The 20,460-nt window shown below is 40.3% G+C and overlaps 1 protein-coding gene and 7 non-coding genes across 9 annotated transcripts in view; 7 read left to right on the top strand and 1 right to left on the bottom strand.

Moving 5' to 3' along the window:
* The window catches only part of sema3h (sema domain, immunoglobulin domain (Ig), short basic domain, secreted, (semaphorin) 3H), a 70,831-nt gene that overhangs the window by 44,919 nt on the left and 5,452 nt on the right, over window positions 1–20,460 (bottom strand). The window lies entirely within an intron of this gene.
* Window positions 209–281, top strand: trnar-ccu. The gene has a single exon. It is a non-coding gene; the product is annotated as a tRNA-Arg (tRNA).
* Window positions 288–359, top strand: trnam-cau. Its single transcript has one exon. It is a non-coding gene; the product is annotated as a tRNA-Met (tRNA).
* trnar-ccu lies at window positions 1,039–1,111 on the top strand. Its single transcript has one exon. It is a non-coding gene; the product is annotated as a tRNA-Arg (tRNA).
* trnar-ccu lies at window positions 18,814–18,886 on the top strand. The gene has a single exon. It is a non-coding gene; the product is annotated as a tRNA-Arg (tRNA).
* trnam-cau lies at window positions 18,894–18,965 on the top strand. The gene has a single exon. It is a non-coding gene; the product is annotated as a tRNA-Met (tRNA).
* On the top strand, window positions 19,959–20,031 carry trnar-ccu. Its single transcript has one exon. It is a non-coding gene; the product is annotated as a tRNA-Arg (tRNA).
* On the top strand, window positions 20,038–20,109 carry trnam-cau. The gene has a single exon. It is a non-coding gene; the product is annotated as a tRNA-Met (tRNA).

The raw sequence follows: 20,460 nt of genomic DNA, 5'->3' as shown, positions 1-20,460 counted from the left end.
CTCTTCCACTGCTTCCTAACTGACAAAATCACTCTGAATTGTTTTTTGCAGCTTTACAGTCTCATCCTCCTCTTTCTGTTTCTTTTTTGTTGTCTCTGTTACGGCCACAGTAGCATCAGGGGCCATTGTTGTGTTATTGAAAGCCAATGTTTGTGCCTCCCATACTGTTGCTTTAAATTGGAACTCACTGTGTGCTCATGCTGTTGAAGCCCCAGTGGCCTAATGGATAAGGCACTGGCCTCCTAAGCCAGGGATTGTGGGTTCGAGTCCCATCTGGGGTGATTTACAGCAGAGTGGCGCAGCGGAAGCGTGCTGGGCCCATAACCCAGAGGTCGATGGATCGAAACCATCCTCTGCTATAAATGCTTTAAGGAAAGTCAAAAGACTTCAACCTCCACTTTACTAATGACGATAACCCCGCTGGAAACAAAGCTGTCCTTGTAGTACAGAGGACACAGACAAATTGTTCTTACATGTGACTTGAGGATCTTCATTTGTGACACTGAACCTGTTTAGATCATCAGCAGCAGCACTGACAAACAAAGCAACACTCTGATGCGACCAACTGTCGTGCCATCTTGATAAAAGTCTTAAAGGTCACGACTACAATCGAAACCATTCTCTGCTAACAGTGTTTTACTGGCAGCTGAGTGACTAACATTTCAAATACTTAAAGGAGAACTCCTGAGGTTGATGAATCAAAACCAGTCTGTGTCTGGTAATACAGGGCCCCAAGTGTTCAACTGCTCTTCTAATGTGTGCTAATGGGGTGTAAAGAGGGCAATTGGGCTCGCCAAATAGACAAAAGTTTCAGACAAATCATTGCATAATGTCAGTACAGACTGCAGATGTCAGGAAAACAGTTTGTGCTGCAGACAAAGACTGCCGAGGACTATAGCATTTGTTGCTTCACTACATTACTGCTTTTGTCTCATGTTCCTGTTCATGTTTTCAATGCTTTGCTTTGTCATGTTTGCTTCATGCTGTTTATGTCCCTCTTTGCATTGTCCAGGTTGTCTCTCTAACTCTGTCACTGAAGCCCCAGTGGCCTAATGGATAAGGCACTGGCCTCCTAAGCCAGGGATTGTGGGTTCGAGTCCCATCTGGGGTGATTTGACAGCAGAGTGGCGCAGCGGAAGCGTGCTGGGCCCATAACCCAGAGGTCAATGGATCGAAACCATCCTCTGCTATCAGTGTTTTGGCGGCTGTAGCTTAGTGGCAAGGGCTCCTCCAGTCTGCAGGTGGAAGTGTCCTTGAGTGAGATAACTGAACCCCAAGTTGCTCCCCGTGCGATTCACAGCAGCCCACTGCTCCTAAATGCAGTTATCCCACTTCATGTATGTATCGCTATGTATATGACGAATGTAATAAAGTTTTTTAACAGGGTGTTCGATTAACAGATATCTTAAGCTTTAACACTCATGCAGGTGCTGCTAGTCATTTCATGCAGTCCCACGAATATGGATTTTCTCGCTCTGCTTACTAAAGATGCCACCAAGCGGTAAACCCCAGGCGTCAGACATGTCTTCAGAAAACCATTCATGTGATTTGCAGATAGAAATTCATAATCAGTCACGTCCTCGTGTACTTTTAAATTGGTACGAGCGACAGACAAAGAGAATGTGTAAAAAGTCATTTGTTTGGACCCGAGCCAAATTCATCAAAATGTATAACATGGTGGGATGACAGGTTTCCACAACTCTGCCCAATTAACAAGCTCCATGCTGTGAGCCCATGTGAGTTCTGCTTACAGTACGGTTCCTGGCTGGCGTGTAATTGTGTGATCCGAACAGAACTGAATATTGCCACTTTTCTCATTGCATCTGTATTTTTCACCGTGCACATAAATCACAAAGTAACGGTGAGAGGGTAAAATAGCAAAGGTGGATAAAGTCAAAAAGAGGAGGAGGAGGAGGGAGAGAGGATGGGAAAATGACATGGCAAAGTGACAACAAGATGAAAACGGTCTGATGGGTGAAGACGGTTGCGAGATGAGAATAGGAAAAATGTCAAAACATGACACGATAACAGACAGATGAGGAAGAAAGGGAAGAGGAGGGGGGGAGGGGAGGAGAGCAGAGTGAAAGAAATCTTGATGGAAGAAATGAATAAATATTGATTGATGATGATGAGGATGAACAGGAAGAGGAGGAATGGGAAGAGACAGGTGGGGATTGGACAGGAAAGGTTGATGAGGATAGAGGAGACAGCTTCTGTAAAAATCATGTTGCGATGACAGGGCTGGGGGGGAATGATGGGCATACGGGTGGATTGAGGAGGAAAGTGGGAAAGGAGGATGAAGGGGGAAGAGTAGCCGAGAGCGTGAGGGGAAAATTGTAGCGTAATAACAGAGTGAAGGATGATGAATAGATAGGTGGATTGAGGAGGAGACGGGTGAGAGAGCCGGATGAAGGCAAAAGTGAGAGGAAAAATGATATAATGACAGGGTGAGAAATGATGACAGGTGAGGGAAAGCAGGGAAGACAGAACGGCGAACGGGAGAAGAGACGAGTAGAAAAAATGAAAGGCAGAGACTCATGGAAGGCTACGAAAACAGGATGAAGAGGAAGAAGAGGAGGAGGAAAAAAAAAAAAAGACTGATGCTGGAGACAGACAGCAATGAGAGGAACCACAACATGCTGACAGGCAGGAGAAAACACAAGAGATGGATGAGTGGAAAAGAAATGAGGAGAGAATAATAGAGAGAGGAAGGCATGAGTCAATGGAAATGGAGAGATAATCTGAAACAGAGAAACAGGCCGAGTAGGAGAAGAAAGCTCTGCACACTAAAGGTAGAAACCTATACTTTAGCTCAGTGGGAAATCTCTGCTTATTGGCTCAGTGGGTATACTTTGTTAATATTCAGCAAACGGTCAGAGAGACGTAAATTGTTTTGCTTCACACTGATCTTGGCTTCGTTGATCCCAGCGTGTGCATCAGCAGCACAATGAATTCAACAGAATCGTGACTCTTTATGTTTGTTTTGTTCAAGATTTAATTGTTTGTTTGTTCACCACTACCCCCATGTCTTAACGATGAATTTTAACAGCAAAATGTTATGATAAACCGATTGGAATGATGACCAAAAATATGATTATTTTTCTACTCTTCACTGCAGCACATGAAGTCTTTTGCTGTCGTATGTGCACTGTCCTCTTAGCAGCAGTGTCATACTGGTGTCAGAACGGAAAACAGTTGTCATTCTAGTTGACCTTTTCCACCACATTTTGACTCATCATAGCAGAAAAAGCACAGCTGTAAGCAATGACATTAATAATGTCTCCGTTCCGTTTAGATAACCCAGAAATCCAAACCACTGAGCCAGCATGAACAACACCCTGCCCTGAAACAGCACACAGAATTGCAATGCAGTGATTATTATTGTTATTAATAACACCTGTGCTTTTTCTGCTATGAAATATCGATCTACGGTGCTTTGAAGTGCGGTCTTGTTTCCTGTTTTACATGACATTTGTATGACCAGCTGATGAAGGATTTAGGGACGTCACGATACAAGAAATTTAGTAGTCGATATACCAGTACCAGTGAAATTCCACGATTCTCCATAGCAATCCGATACCACAGTAAAAAACAAAAGTAAAATAATAAATCCCATGTACTTCAACATCCACTCCTTTATTACTGTTTGCATACTGGTTTTTGTTATGAAGTTAAACAGGTCAAAATTTCCTCTGTTACCTATTTAATAACATCTCCTTCCAACAGCTGGACTTATTCAAGTTTCTCAACAAAAAACTCATTTTACAAGATCACATTTCAACACATCCTGATAACGTTAAAATACTAATATAATACAAATTTTCTGGATAGAGCCTGAATGCATCATAATGTGAATTAATGGCAGCTGGTAAGCAGCACAGTCCTGCACAGAGCTAACGACTAACATTAACTAGCTCTCGTCCTGCCAATTTCATCACAGATTTGTTGTTCACAGTGTGGCGTTATCAGGGGAAAATAGGGTGCGTCCCCCGGATGCATTGATAGTGAGTTTACTGCGTCCCAAAAACATTTTTTATCGTCTCAGAGACAACGAGGTGCCGTTAGTCTCGAGCCCTGGCGGTACTTACGGTACCTGTGGTAATGTAGAAAAACGAGTATCGTCACGTTTTAAGGATTTTGGCATTGACTTGGTACCGAAGCAGAAAAAAATTCCTGTGCAATTTTATGTTTTTCCCCCTCAGCCTATACTTGACTTGCTTCAAACATTATGTTGACTTGCAAAAAAATAAAAAATCATTCAATCCAATTTTAATAATAGAACAAGGCGAAGTCCATTTTTGTTGCCAGTTGCCTGGGATAAACTATTTGAATGCTGAGCCCATTTGGAGACGAGACATTTCCGCCGCCCTCTTCATGGGGAATCTAACCCTGTTGGAATTCATGCCTTGCTCTGCCTCCTCACACATCAGACACTTCATCTGAATTACAGTCTGTGCGCCACAAGAGCGGCATGACCTCGCTTAATTCAATAGAAAGGGAAAAGCTCAGCTTAATTGAATGTGAAACCACCTCTGCAGTGGAAACACCAGCGACATTCAGCATCTGTTACCATCACGGGATCCTATTGGGTCAGACAGCACACATCCTCACTTTAGAGGGCATTAAATCAGCATTATGACAAAGAGATGACACTCAGATCTGCAAGAGGGAACTGAGAGTGGCTTTGTAAAAACACACACAAAGAAAGAAAGTGGGTGCAATTGGTGAGTCAGCAGCACATGTTCCAGACTGCAACAAATTTAGATTCAGCTTCCACACACACACACACGATTTCTTGGTCTGGATTCAACTTCTCTAAATCACACATGCACAGAATTTTTGGAAATTTTTTGTGTCCCATCTTGACCTCACAACGATGAATGGCTCTTATTCATGAAAACACACACTCTTTTCTCCACCATGCACACACACACACACATATATACAGTCGTGAAACACCAGCTGCACCCACCCCACCCTTACTCTTGGGACAGTTGCCTTGGAAACAGCAACCATGCCGACATAATTTTGTGAGGGGGTGTGTGTGTGTGTGGTGTGTCGAGGGGTGTCTCTTGGCCTTGCCTCCTCACCCCACACCCTCCACCTCCCATGTCTCACACACACACACACACACACAGATGAATGATTTGGCCCACACCGCTCATCAACACTTTGGCTAAAACACAGAGGGCTGTTTGGAATAATGGAGTGTTTTTCCAAGACATCAAAGCTATTTAGTTAATGGGAGGGCACACACATACTCATTCACCATCAACCACTCACATTTCCAGATATTTCAGGACACAAAAAGCGCCATCTGTGCCCCGCGGCCTGGCTATCTGTCACTACCTAACATTCAACAGGATATTAACACACACACCTGCCAAGACTTAATTAAATCTTCGGCCATTAACCAAACACGGTCGGGAAAGGTCAACCAATTCACCTCAGAGTCTGCACTAACTTCTGAATGAAAGCTTTTATAAGTCGTACTGAAAGTGTGAGAGAAATTTTCAGCATTCGTCTGTGATGATTTTATCGACCGAGCGGTAATCTGTTCTCCAACTCTGCAGCCTTTTCAGAAAACTTCAGAATTAAAATTGATTTTTTTTTTTAAATCACTCTCGGCTCCGAAATATCTTCAAATTGCATTGAAAGCTGGAAGAACAATCTGATACCAAAATAATGAGTTGTCATGCGGCACAGAGAGAAGAGAACATAAGGCAAAAGAATATCAGAAAAATATCAGAAGACACTTTATATTGTTGGAAAAGCTGGTTTAAAAGTACAGAGTGACTATAATTACATTCTATGAAGAAGATAATTTACAGTAAGTTCCCTGTGCAATATTTCTTTAGAACTGATCGTTTCATCCTCCAGCTACCATGTAGCTTGTCATTTTATTGAGTTTGACATAGATCGTATAATAACTTCCACATATTCACTGACTTTCATTTTCCAGCCAGTAAACATGATAAAGATGTCACTTGAAAACATCAATTTCAAATTTCTCTTGAAAGCTCTTTATGATGACTTTTCATAGCAAAATATTGAGTTTTAACTTTTACCATTGTTATTGTAATCCTTTGAACTCTGCATGAGAAATGGTCCATCAGTGCCTACATTGGCATTTTTTAAAAATAGAATAGAATAGAGACTTTATTGTCATTGTCTTTGAAAACAACGAAAAACGGTTTAGCAGCTCTTGGCATTTTTGCTTATTGTGATTTCTTGGCGTATCTTCAAATGCTTCACATCCCTAAAATCTGTGCTACCTAAGCTAAAAGGTCATGTAAGTCAATAAACCATAATAATTGACAAAAGTATTGAAAACATATACAAAAATCAGACATTCATACAATGTTACAAAATCAACACAAAACATATTGATGATTTCTAAATGTAGAAACATGACGAAAATATTTCTTTAGTTATTTGAACTATGAATATTTTTTTAGTTTTTGAGATATGCTTATTTTCATGAGCAGATCGAGAGTTATGTTACGTTCTGCACGTAACATAATGACGTCATCATGTACAATATGATAATGTGAAAGACAGAAGCCTTAGCTTTCTGCTGCAAAAAGAATGAATGCTGTAGCTATTACATTTTTATTTTAGATTGATTTAAACAGGATCATGCAAACAACAGTCTGTTTTTATAGGGTTGACTTGAGACTGTTTAGAAATGCCAATTATCTTACATGGTGATAGTAGTACGGTGGATAATAGTTAGTATGGGGCTAACACCTCGACCTCTTCCCTACGTGACGTTTGTCTATACTTCCTGGTTTGCAATTACGTGAATTACATACAACTTGATTCTGTGGGATATACGGATTACATTGCATTACTTTTTTGAAGGTAGCTACGAACGGTGTATGAGAACAGCCTGACCACTGTGATATGCAAGCACCAAGTAGCACACACTTGCTTAATGTTTAATGTCAGCAAAAGTTTAACAGACTACAGCTACAAGTTACGATATAGAAATATAAAATAGGTTATTATAATAGTAAAAAGAGATTCCTTGTTCTATGAAATCAGCGCAATCTGCTCATTCTGCTCACATAAACTTGCAGCACACACGCGCGCCTGCTGAGTGCAACCATTCTTATCAGCATCAAGTTGACAGCGGGGTCAACGAGGGTCGTGACCTCTGACCCGAGCCAATTGGCCTCTGACTCCTGTCAGTGGGAATCAAAGACGTAAATGGTTAAGACGTAAAAGAACAGAAACGCTAAGACATAATCCTGCCGGTGCAGGCACGCACACACGCGGACACACACGGTGAAATGTGCGTGAATGGTTCCTTTATAGCAGTGCCAGCCTCTGCCGATCCATATTTACCTCCTTGAGTTTCTGTTTTTGTTTATATACTGTTTGTGTATATATACGAGTGTATTAGTGGTAGATACTTTTATCCATGGTGAATATTAGATTAAAGGCTGCTGGTCATGGGAGCTCTGATGGACCTTGATGTGATTAGAGAAAATGTGTGGCGTGTGATACAGCTAAGAACATTCCTGCATTGTACTACAAACACACACACACAAACTCATGGCAGTGCATCTCTGTGCTGGCTTTCCCATGAACAAACACACCTGCGCACAAGCAAAACACTGCAAAAGACTTTATGCAACGTGCAAGTAAATACTCCTGGATGCCAAACTAAAGTAGAAAAATGTAGCTTCCGTGTTGTGCTGATCCAGCTGTTTTTCAAATGTTGTTTAGACTGAGATTTTTGTTGTTGTTGTTTGGTAAACCGTAATGTCAGCACTGTTTTCCACACTGGCATCACAACACATCAGGGCTGAGATGACGACCTGACCTGCACACTGCTGGACAGGTAGGATGTTTGCTAATTTGGTTAGCATGCTGAATTATTCAACAGTTTATGAGCAATAACAAGTTTTAGGAAGGAAACTTCCCCAACTCAGTGCAGGACTTGCAACACATATCAAGTAACAAATCAGAATAGTTCTGTAAGCCCTGCAGGAGTTCGCACTGGCACAGAGAAATATGACATATGAGAAACAAACGAAAGAAAGGATGATGAAAGAATCAAGTTTCTCTTCCAATCGTTATCTCACTCATGGGAGTCCAACTTTGTGTTTTTCCTGGTGTTTTACAGTGAGTTCTCCTTGTTTTTACATCCACACACACTGCTGCTGCATATACACAGACACACAAGCTACACTTATCATTAATCTATCCAATTATTCCCTCACAGTCTACAGCATCGTCCATGTCGGTTTGTTAGCTACACGTGTGCAGTTTTGTTTCTGTGTCTGTTTGTGCGTCTGTCTTTGTCCGTCTGTTCATCTACTTGCCGAGCCCCAGGGAACTTCAGCTGTCTGGTGCAACGTTCCCAAAGGGAGGACTTTGTTGGCTGCGCCACCAGAGGGGGACGATGGTGGCGGGGGCGAGGAAACCGGGGCACATTTCCTGTGGAAATGGGGTTATCACTTCACCAATTACTGGTGCAATTACAGCGGGAGGCCTGCAGAAGCCTGGGAACAAAGCCCATAGGCACACAGATGGGCACTCATGTGGAGACATGCACAAGTATGAACACACACAAAATCATTTCTAACACACATGTCCGCATGCATACAGCAGTTATAAAATCTCACTCCGTCTCTGTCTCGCTCTCTCTTACGCCAAGATCACATCACACTGCATTTATGCCCTTTGAGATGGTCACGCTGTCAGTGTTCTTGGAGCCATGACTTGTCATGTCAGAATCAATCATAGCTTGCCGTCTCTCCAACTTTCATAATATGCAAACGTGATCAGGCAAGAGAGACAAATTTCAAGAATGAGTAATGTAAAAAACAACGGCATCCAAAACTCTGACATGCTCGTCTTTCTGTTGGATCCTTGTGAGGTGTCCTGGATGCAGAATCAGTTGTCTAACCACTATCACACACTACATAGGATAAAATGACAATATGTCATGTCCAATGCTCATTTTCATTCCCGATGCCCCTCATCTTCAAATCGGACCAGCATCAGGCTGACATCTTATAGTCCAAACTGGTACCACGCCAATGCGTGTAATAACCTCGCCTGTCCACCAGATGATGGTGTGTCAGTGTCACGTTTTGCCTCGATGAGGCATGAATATTAAACGCATGTGGTGCAGCACCAGCAGGGAGCAACAAAACCACTTACTTAGGTTTATGCAACAAAATCACTTTAGGAAAAACGTCATGGTTGGCCTTAAAATAAGTACGGAAACTAAGAACAATACGTATGGAAACAACATAACAGAACGGACACGTCACAAATGTCACTAAAAAACACACACGTCAATAAAAAACACGTCATAAATGTAACAAAAAAAACACGGCACAAACGTCACTAACGTAACAAAATACAGTACTCCTGGTTAAAAGTCCTGTGTTTGTTGGACATATCCACCTCCCATCCCACCCCACCCCCCCATAAGCAGTCTTTTTCACTTCATTTTCTACATCACTAGCTCTGAGCGTAGCATATTTACAAAGATGCATTTACATTGCAGTCAGTACAGACTACATGGCGAACAAGAGTCACGCCTAAAGCAAGAACGGCGTTCTTATTGCACGTTTTTACCTTGCGCATTATCGTGCGATTGGGCTGTGTATTCTGATACATCTTGCAAACCTGTCAGATTCATCCTCTAATCCCTTTGGGCATCATGCCCTATAGGTTGGGAGCCATTGTTCTATGGTTACGTATCTGTTCCTATAAAATAAAAATAATAAACATAAATGTAAATGAATTATTCATCATTCACATGCACACTAACTAATTCTTCTTCCTGTTCCACATGGACTCAAATCTTCTCACACATTCAAACATATGTGCCCACACACACACACAGAAACATTATAGCCAAACACCCAGACGCAGTACGTCTGGACTGTGTCACCGACAGAACAGACCCACGTGGACAGCTTGACCTTCGACCTCAAGGCCTATGATTATTCATCATCATCAGACTGCTCGGCCTGTGTCGCCGTGCTGCTGCACACACACATTAGAGCCCATTCACTGTTTGCTTTTTATCGTTTTCATCTTTATTTATCTAAGAGAAGGTTCACTGGGAACACTCATTGTTTTCTCTGCTTCACATTCACACAGTTGCATACAGTCTCATGTGGGAGGCGTCCAGTGCAGAACAATGTTGGTGGTTAAATGCTTTGCTCATGGCTAGACGGACAGCTATAACAAGTCCTTTTCTCTTCCTGATATTTCGATTTGAACACACAATATTTATTCCTCTTCCTAATGAAAAAGACAAAGAGAAAAGACCACAGATGATCGCAGTCACCATCTTGTCTCCTACCAGCAGTCAATGCCGGTTTCCTTAAACCATTGAAGGTAATCTTTAGCCAGGTTTCCACCAAAATTTCTTTGGGACTTTTAGTCCCAGAAACTACTTTTCAAGGAACTATAAAGGTCCTTCAGTCCAATGTTGTCTGCGTTTCCATAGCGGTCTAAAGACCTGCGAAGATTAGGCAAATTAGTCCGACAACGTATGAAAAAGCAACATGTCATGGGACGAGTGCTGTTGGTAAACACACTCTGCAGGCTGCAGTTCAGTGTGTCCGCCCGTTTCATCTAAAAGAACACATTTATTGCTGCATAGTATTTACCGATGCATGTTGGATGTAAAGAATGAAATGCAGAGGAGGAAAATGAAACTAAGAGCCTCTGTCTCCACAGTAAATCATCTGTAGAGTGTTTGATGGTTATTTATTTGTGCTTTAAAACATAACTGCCATGAAACAATCAAAAAATAACTTATTTTTCTCTCATTCACAGCACCACTGTGCTGTCTGTCTGTTCTACCGCACGCCCTCTCAGCATGCTCGCGCAATTTTTTTAAAACGAGTCAGGAAGAGAGGGCCCTTGTCCTAAAATGGTCCTAAATCGACACTACAGTACTCCCTTGTTTTATGAATGAAGCGGTACAGTTGAAGCAGTGGCGCTGTGTGTATTTTACCAATCAGCAACGGTCATCCCCGCAAACTCCACCCCGAAAGTTCCTGTACATTCAGAAAGTACCACCACTCAACCAGGGCCTTTTGGAGGGTTAAAAAGGGCACTGGAAAAATGACCCCGGAACTTCATTTAGACCCCTGGTCACTGCGGTCGAAACGCAATGTGTTCCTCAAAAGGTTCTTAGTTCCGGGTTAATGTTCCTGTGGTCAAAACAGGGCTTTACTCTAACCTTAAGCAAGTAGAGTTGTGTGTTTTCATCTTACCACTACACTCCTAATGCTGCCAAGGTAAGAGGACAGGAAAGCAAAACCCTCTCCAAACAATAACCTCACCTACAACAAAAATCCTCTCAATCCTGCAATCATACCTTTAGGATTTGAAATGCTGTCCCTATTCCTAAAAAAACACATAACCTTGACTTCAGAGCTTTAGATGTACTTGAATAAGTACCACATCATGCTGGTGGGGCTGAGATTTGAGGTCTATGACTCTGAAGTTGACTTATCCCCAAGAGGAAACAATCTCCCTTAGTGGTCTGGTCTGGTGACAGATACTCCAGAAAATCTCTATTGTATTCACTCACAGACTAGTGAGTACTCTGAGCAGCAAAATCATCAGCATGAATTTAACTACGTAAGAGCGAAGTTGACACTTTGAAATTCTGTACGTCGGCACCCGTCAGAGTGAAAAATCACTGCGGTCTTTAAATTGTCTGAGGCTTCTACTTCTTGGCTCGACATCAAAGCATGTTAGACATTCGCTATGCTTCGTGGACATTTGCTCTGGCAAATGGGCAATAATGATATCTCTACATCTTAAAAATGGGCGCCCATAAAAAAAAGCAGCTGTCCTGTGAAGGTTATGGATAGTTATGATGGTTACAGTGAGTTCAGATTTATATTTACAACCAGCTTTGAGGGCCAAATTTATGACGAATCCCTACTTGAAAGCCCGGCCAGATGATAAAAATCCACTATCTGTTGCTGTACATCCTCTCTATTTTCTGATAAGTCCTGCTTCTATTTAAACAGGAAAAGGAAGTCTGACTTCCAACCTTTTGTGGCACTTGTCTGATGTTTCCATCACTGACAAAACAGACAGAAACCACAAGAATTTAATTCTCAATCTTGTGGTTTCTTCTTGTTTACACCGCTATGGGAATGTCAGATCGCTAACACCAAAGGTTAAAGATCAGATGTTTTGTGCCACTGTGCATGTAGCGCTAATCGAAGGCTCGACTGTAGTCTAGTAGCTGCCATTTTCCTTCAAGTTATCTTATACTCAATCGATCAAATTCGTCACAATCATTGTAGAAGTGACAGCTTGATATTTCCTTTGGGAATGAACCTCCAACTATCCGCTATGTGTCTACACGCCCTCATATCCTGCATCTCCAGCCTGCCCTAATCTACAGCTAATGAGGTAAACTGCTGGTTAGATTTGGTCTTAACACTGTTGATCCCGTCTACTCCTGGTTTTCCAGCTGGCCAATTAGTCAAGTGTGTCTTTGTGGATTAAATTTCCGCATGCAGCTAAAGTGAAAGGAATGCAGTGAGAAATATACGTCTGCACAAAGCTGAAAAGAGAAACAACCCAAGACGTCCAGATCAGGGTTATTAAAGCTTTTGCTTTTACTTGTTTAGAAAGCTTTAAATGACCTTGCTCTTCCATACATCAGAGATTTTCTTTCTAAATTAATGACCTATCTTTTTTTAATCTGGCTTTTAATTGGGAGTCATTTTAATTTTTAAATTTTAATAATTGAATCCCTGGTGTTTATTTTATTTTATTGACTTTTATTTTACTTAACATTTTATTGTTTTATTGTTGTAATTTTCAGTCTTGCAAAATTGCATCTATTGTTGTCCACTTTTTGTTGCTTTTATTTTTTATTTGTGTTGTTTTAATATTGCTATGTGAAGCACTTTGGGCTGCATGTTTGTATGAAAGGTTCTATATAAATAAAGTTGAGTTGAGTTTTCCAGCCGATATGACATAAATGATGAATTTATTTTGCCATAGCTCATAAATAAAATAACAATCCCCTGGCCACTTGTGCACAGCATTTGTGTAATAGGAGTGAAAACGTTTCTGGTGTCTCTTGAATGTTATATAGAAATGCTGACGCACAGTAAGAGCCACCGAGGAGAGGTGAGAAACTCAGCTCTAGATTATTGACAACAGGGCAGATTGGAGTAAATTAATACTTAAGGGAAATAGAAGAAATATGAAGCTTGTAGGTTTTTTTTTTGCTTAATTACAGGCTTCAGGCTAAAGATAGCCGCTGATATTAACACCAGAAACCTCATGAGGGGAAAAATGTACAGCATGTCCACTGTTGTCAGGGGCTGTTGTTGCCAAAGCAAGGATGTAATTATACTTTCACTGTCTCTGTCCAGAGAGAGGGGAAAACCCCCCTAAGCTCCAAGCCACTTAATCAGAGTTTTTTATGTCTTAATAAGGGCCTAAAGTTTGCTTTGCAAGAAAATTTCATCAGGCCCTCTAAATATTCTGGAAAAGGGATTTCAAACCAGTGGGCAAACTCCGGTTCTGAGAAGTGAAGCCAATGTGGAAGTGCCTTAAACGTGCATTCTTTCTAATAGCCAGCAGGGGGCGACTCCTCTGGTTGCAGAAAGAAGTCTGATTGTATAGAAGTCTATGAGGAAATGAGCCTACTTCTCACTTTATTTATTACCTCAGTAAACATTGTAAACATGAGTTTATGGTCTCAATCACTAGTTTCAAGTCTTCTTCAATACAGCATGATGTTCATTTAGTAAATTATGGTCCCATTTAGTTGACTCCGTCCGTTCCATGTCTCCAATTCATTGTCGATGTAAGCAGCCGTGCAATGCATTCTGGTAGCGTGGCGAGAGATGGGGCATCACGTTGGCCGCTCCTCATACGCAAAAAGTTGAGGTCTAGGCTACTTTATTCACATCAGGGGCGTCCGACACGACTCGCCGCCTCTGGAAACTCCCGAGAAACCTCATTCAGCAACTGCATGGCTTATTTCTCGCATAAAATGTTTTCAGAAACACATTTCGGTGAACTATTTTCGTAATTTAAGAGAAGAAAGTTTCCAAATGAGCCGCCATGTTGGTTCTGGTTTGAAAGCTGGTAGCAGCAGCCAATGAGGGAAAGCGTTCGTCCAACCAGGTGCCTAGTGCTTTGTGTCAAGTGGCAGCCCATCAAGCGTTTAATGATGGGGAGCGAGGCGATCCCTTGCGATAAAAAATGCCCCTGTGGACATGTACCATTACAGCTTTACTTTAAATTTTTGCAAATTAGTATTCAAACAACCTGCAAAATAAGGCCTTCTTCCAGAAGAAGCTTCTGCGTTACTGGAGTCTTTTCTGAAGTGTGGGATGAGCAAACAGCTGCCATTTGACTTCGATCGTGACAAGCAATGGTAGCGCCATCGTTGGAAACTGCCTCCATTAAAATTAATAACAGAGAATAGCCTGATTCTGTGCCAGATAACCGTCCCAGTGAAATCCACATCTCAGCAACATCCCCAGCCCTGAGCCTGGAAAGCACTGGCCTAGATAGAAACAGATCTGAAAGAATAAATGAATAATGAAATATCTTCTGATTTTTAATATCACTCTGAAGGCTTTTGTGCTTTATTGGTACACAGAGAGAAAAGAAAGGTGATGTTGGGGAAAGTGGAGGAAGACGTACAACATACACCAAGGACCCAGGTCTTTTAACTTTCAACCTCAACACCACAAAAAGAGATTATTCGTTTCTTGGGAAGATAAAACCAGACCAGAGGCATTTATTTGTATTTCCTGTTTCTCTGTGCTGGATCTTCAAAAATATGCTGAGATATATTTCAAGGTTTAGGAGATTTTTTTGTAAAGTTTTAGGTAACTAACCAAGACGCAATGACAAGCCAGAACAGTAATAACGTCTTTAAATTCAACACTGAGCTGAAGAGTGAGTGGGGAGAGAAGGAAAGTCTTAACAGACGATTTACAAGCAATAAAACAGGTTGATATTTTTTACGTAGCCTTTTACAATTTCATCAAAACAGCTGAAATGTTGTGGGTGAATAAATATTCAATCCCCTGCGCAGTGAATGGGATTACAGTTGAACCCGAATTCATTTGAATCTGGTTTAAATTAAGTCCAACGGTGGTCAAATAAGCTCCCGTTTTGTGTGTCTGTAGGCTTGTTTCTCTCAAACACAACACAGCTAAACAACGTCCTTCTACTTTATTAAAAACAGACAGCTCATCTGGGTTTTGTATAAAAGCAGCTTTTTATGGCTCCTTAAATTTCCTCAACAGTTTGTCGCTGGGGATGACTGGGCTTATCCATCATAAAGTCACAACATATAGATAAAATTAAGATGTATTTCCTACTCAAACTTTTATTTGTGCACCACATTTTTTCTCCGAGGAAATCTAAATTGAATATACAAACATTCACATGAGCAAACATGCATCTGGACACTGATGAACTAATCTAACGTTTAGTATAACCAAGCAATTTGCATGCTAATAGCATGAAATTGAAAAGGACTCATTTGCATTTACATTATTAGTCGGGCATTTCTCCAGAAAGACACCGGGGGGTAAACAGCAATATAAGCTTAAACGACTGAATCACAATCGTCACAAGTAATCTGCAGTATAGAGGTCAAAGGTCAAAGCCAATGTCTCCACAAAGACACTCATACTCACATACTCTCCAGTGACTGATTAACTTTAAATGTCTCCGGCAAACCAATTCACTAAGTGAATGCTGTATGAATAAAACATGACTCTCTCCATGTGGGAAAATAGATTCACATCGACTTAATATACCATCCAAACCTCCTCTGAGGCATTCATGGAGCTTTATTCTGTGATTGTGACGATGAATCTTTATATTCTCATGTGACAGTTACGAGTTTGACAGCAGCTGCAAGTGTAACTGTGACAGCAGTTAAGGTGGTTGTGTGTGTGTGTGTATGTGTCTCTGTATGTGATTATGTATAAAGCTGCATTCACACCAGACGCGAAGCAAATTTTTCCAACAACGTTTCATCAGCCATGGCCGAAATAACAACTACTGTTGCTCTGTACATGTTGTGGAAGTCCCAGATACGACGGAATTTCACTGAGCTGTATTCACTGTATGTAGCAAGCCACACATCGGCTGAATTGATCTGGTTTACTAAAGCGGTATGAACCCAAAAACAGATCGTGCTGTGACTTAATTGCAATAAACTAGCACTGTCAAAGTTAGGTTAATGATAACGTGTTAATGCAAATTCGTTTTAACGCCACTAATTTCTTTAATGCATTAACGCAACTTGCGATCTTAAGTTGTAGCGGCCTCAGTTTTAAAGCTAGAGTGAAGACACTGACATCATATGAAACTAGAAAGCATAAGTAATCCATTGGTACCAAGCATATCATACTGGAGGCTAAATAACAACAACAAACAATAGCAATATTTGTCATTGTTTTGTGTTGTTAATTGATTTCCAATAATAAATAGATACATACATTTGCATAAAGCAGCATATTTGCCCACTCCCATGTTGATAAGAGTATTAAATACTTGACAAATCTCCCTTTAAGGTACATTTTGAACGGATAAAAACTGTGCAAGTAACTATAGACAGTCATGCGATTAATCCTGATTAAATATTTGAATCGATTGACAGCCCTACAATAAACGGATCTAAAGGATGCCGAAATAAGTACATAATAATGCAGAGTTGTAATAAAGTCTGATTTCAGGCTTTGTCAGGTCTGTCCGCAAGACGATAAGCAAACAACTTTTGAAATGCTTGTTTTCTGAATGGAGTTTGGATCGATCGCTGTGACGCTATAATAACATTGTAGCTGCTCCATCAACACTCAACATAACATCATTTAAGCATAAATACATACAATTTATTTACATATAATTTTTTTTTTTTTTACCTTTAGACATTGATTAGACTTTTGTTTTCCAACATTTTTAAAACTTTTTTTTCAGACTATTTTTTTTTTACATTTTTTAGACTTTTTTTTTTTTTTTTTTTACATTTTTCAGACATTGTTTAGACTTTTATTTTCCAGCATTTTTCAAACTTTTTTTCAAACTTTTTTTTTTATACCTTTTTCAGACTTTTTTTTACGGACATTTTTTCAGACTTTTCTTTGGGACCTTTTTCAGAATTTTTTTTTTTTTTTTTTTTTTTTTACGTTTTTCAGAAATTGTTTAGACTTTTGTTTTCCAACATTTTTCAAACTTTTTTTTTTTTTTTACCTTTTTCAGACTTTTTTTTACGGACAGTTTTTCAAGCTTTTTTTTTATTACCTTTTTCAGACTTTTTTTTAAAGGACATTTTTTTCAGACTTTTGTTCTCCAACATTTTTCAAACTTTTTTTTCAAACTATTTTTTCAGACTTTTTTTTGGACATTTTTCAGACTTTTTCTGGGACAGTTTTTCAAACTTTTTTTTTTTTACATTTTTCAGAATTTTTTTTTTTTTTTTTTTTTTTACCTTTTTTAGAAATTGTTTAGACTTTTGTTTTCCAACATTTTTCAAACTTTTTTACTCAGACTTTTTTTCAGACATTTTTTTTGGGACAGTTTTTCAAGCTTTTTTTTTTATTACCTTTTTCAGACTTTTTTTTAAAGGACATTTTTTTCAGACTTTTGTTCTCCAACATTTTTCAAACTTTTTTTTCAAACTATTTTTTCAGACTTTTTTTTGGACATTTTTCAGAATTTTAATTTTTATTTTATTTTTTACCTTTTTTAGACGTTATTGTTTATACCATAGACAGAGTATGGTTTATACACATACATTTATACACAGAGTTTTGTACGGTCTCTGTACAAATATGATTTGCTATCGTAGAGTTCTGGGTGACTACAGACGGCTACAATATTATAATATCGTGTTTGGTGTAAATGCCCCATAAGACCTTCCCATAAATGTGCTTTTGCATGTTTACGTGTGTGGAAAACGGTAAACAGTAAATGCCCCTTTTCTGTGCATGCGTGTGCCTCTTGAATGTTCTTGCTTCTGTGTGATTGTGTTTGTTCAGATATACAGTACTTGGGTGTGTTCTTTAAGATGGTGTGTCCAATGTGATTTAGTTCTGTATGTGTTTCAGTTAATGCTTTACAGGGAAATGTCTCTTTTGTGCGTGCAGTGCGTGATACAGACGAGGTATCTCTAACTGCCATCTATCATCAAGAAAATCACACTACCGTCCACTGAATGGCTGGGGTAATGGACTCATTACACTCAAGTCGTTTCTGTGTGTGTGTATTAGCCCTGCATGTGGGCGACATGAAGTTTGAGTGAATAACTGGGATAATTTAGTCATTAAGAGAGAGATGGGGGTTTAGGAGGTAATCAGGCATGTATTTAAGTATTTAAAGCTGCTTTTTTTTTCAGACACATGAAGCTGTCTGGTCAGTCAGTCTGATTACACTTCACCAATCAGAGCAAATCTCTCAGACAGTGAAAGGACCTCTCTCTCTCTCTCTCTCTCTCTGAATGTCTGGTTCTGATGTCAGTAGCATCTTCACTATATAACCCAATAGTAAAATTGCACAGAATGTACTATCTACAACTGTCTAATCACTGTTTTTACTCTTAGTATACAATAAGATATTGTACTTTACCATTTTGTAATAACATTAATATGTGATTTAACAGATGTCATTTGAACTGAGACTGTTGAGCATTATAGCATTGTTGCTTCACTACATCACTGCTTTTGTCTCATGTTCCCCATGTTTTCAATGCTTTACTTTGTCAGGCTGTTTATGTCCCTCTTTCCGTCTTGTAGGTTGTCTCTCTAGCATTGAACAGAAGCCCCAGTGGCCTAATGGATAAGGCACTGGCCTCCTAAGCCAGGGATTGTGGGTTTGAGTCCCATCTGGGGTGATTTGACAGCAGAGTGGCGCAGCGGAAGCGTGCTGGGCCCATAACCCAGAGGTCGATGGATCGAAACCATCCTCTGCTATCAATGCTTTAAGAAAAGTCAAAAGACTTCAACCTCCACTTTACTGACAACGTTAACCCCGTTGGAAACAAAGGGGTCCTTGTAGTACAGAGGACACAGAGAAATTATTCTTACACGTGACTCGAGGATCTTCATTTGTAACACTGAACCTGTTTGGATCATCAGCAGCAACACTGTCATAAACAAAGCAACACTCTGATGCGACCAGCTGTGGTGCCATCTTGATAAAAGTCTTAAAGGTCACGACTACAAACGAAAGCATTCACCGCTAACAGTGTTTTACTGGCAGCTGAGTGACTTTAACATTTCAATTACTTAAAGGAGAACTCCTGAGATTGATGGATCAAAACCAGTCTGTGTCTGGTAATATAGGGCCCCAAGTGTTCAACTGCTCTTCTAATGTGTACTAATGGGGTGTAAAGGGGGCAATTGGGCTCGCCAAGCCAGGGATTGTGGGTCCAAGTCCCATCTGGGGTGAATGACACCATCCTCTGCTAAAAGTGTTTTTCTGGGCAGTCTCTTCCACTGCTTACTGACAGAATGACATGGATTAAACCCACATTTGTAAACACTCTGAGAGTTAATGATCCAAAATCACAAAGCAACCAGCTGCCATCTTGTCAAAGGTCACAACTATTATCAAAACCATTCTCTGCTAACAGTGTTTTACGGGCAGCTGAGTGACTTTGAGATTTCAAATGCTTACAGGTGAACTGGATGGATCAAAACCAGTCTGTGTCTGGTAATGTAGAGCCCCAAGTCTTCAACTGCTTCCAATGTGTACTGATGGGGTGTAAAGAGGACAATTGGGCTCATAAAATTGACAAAAGTTTCAGACAAATCGTTGCATGATGTCAGTACAGACTGCAGATGTCAGGAAAACAGTCAAAGACTGCTGAGCACTCTAGCATTGTTGTTTCACTACATCACTGCTTTTGTCTCTCGCTCCCCACATTTTCAGCTATTTGTTTGCCATGCAACACTGATACAGAAGCCCCAGTGGCCTAATGGATAAGGCACTGGCCTCCTAAGCCAGGGATTGTGGGTTCAAGTCCCATCTGGGGTGATTGACAGCAGAGTGGCGCAGCGGAAGCGTGCTGGGCCCATAACCCAGAGGTCGATGGATCGAAACCATCCTCTGCTATCAATATTTTACTGGCAACTTTGAAGACACCACTATTCCTTTTCCAGCTTTGAGCAGCTCCTTCATTTCTGTTGTGCATTGCTTTCTGGCAAATTAGCACAATCAATAACAAATACAGAGTGAATATAGTCTGTTCATTGGCATCTTACTGAGTGAGTATGCGGTACATATAGTTTTGTAATTTTGTCCAGAGTAAATGCAGTACATACTTAAAAGTCCAATTAAAGTGGGAAAGTTGCTCAGACTTGGGCCACAGCTTCGGTCTAACGTTTCAACTGGTAGGCTGGATAAAATAGTTTACTGCTGCTGGCAGGTGAAACCTTTCTGTGTCAAAAAAAGCTTAATTTTCAG

The sequence above is a fragment of the Sebastes umbrosus genome, chromosome 6 (genome assembly GCF_015220745.1).
Source record: "Sebastes umbrosus isolate fSebUmb1 chromosome 6, fSebUmb1.pri, whole genome shotgun sequence".
Taxonomy (NCBI): Eukaryota; Metazoa; Chordata; class Actinopteri; order Perciformes; family Sebastidae; genus Sebastes; species Sebastes umbrosus.
This window is presented reverse-complemented; position numbering and strand designations above follow the sequence as displayed.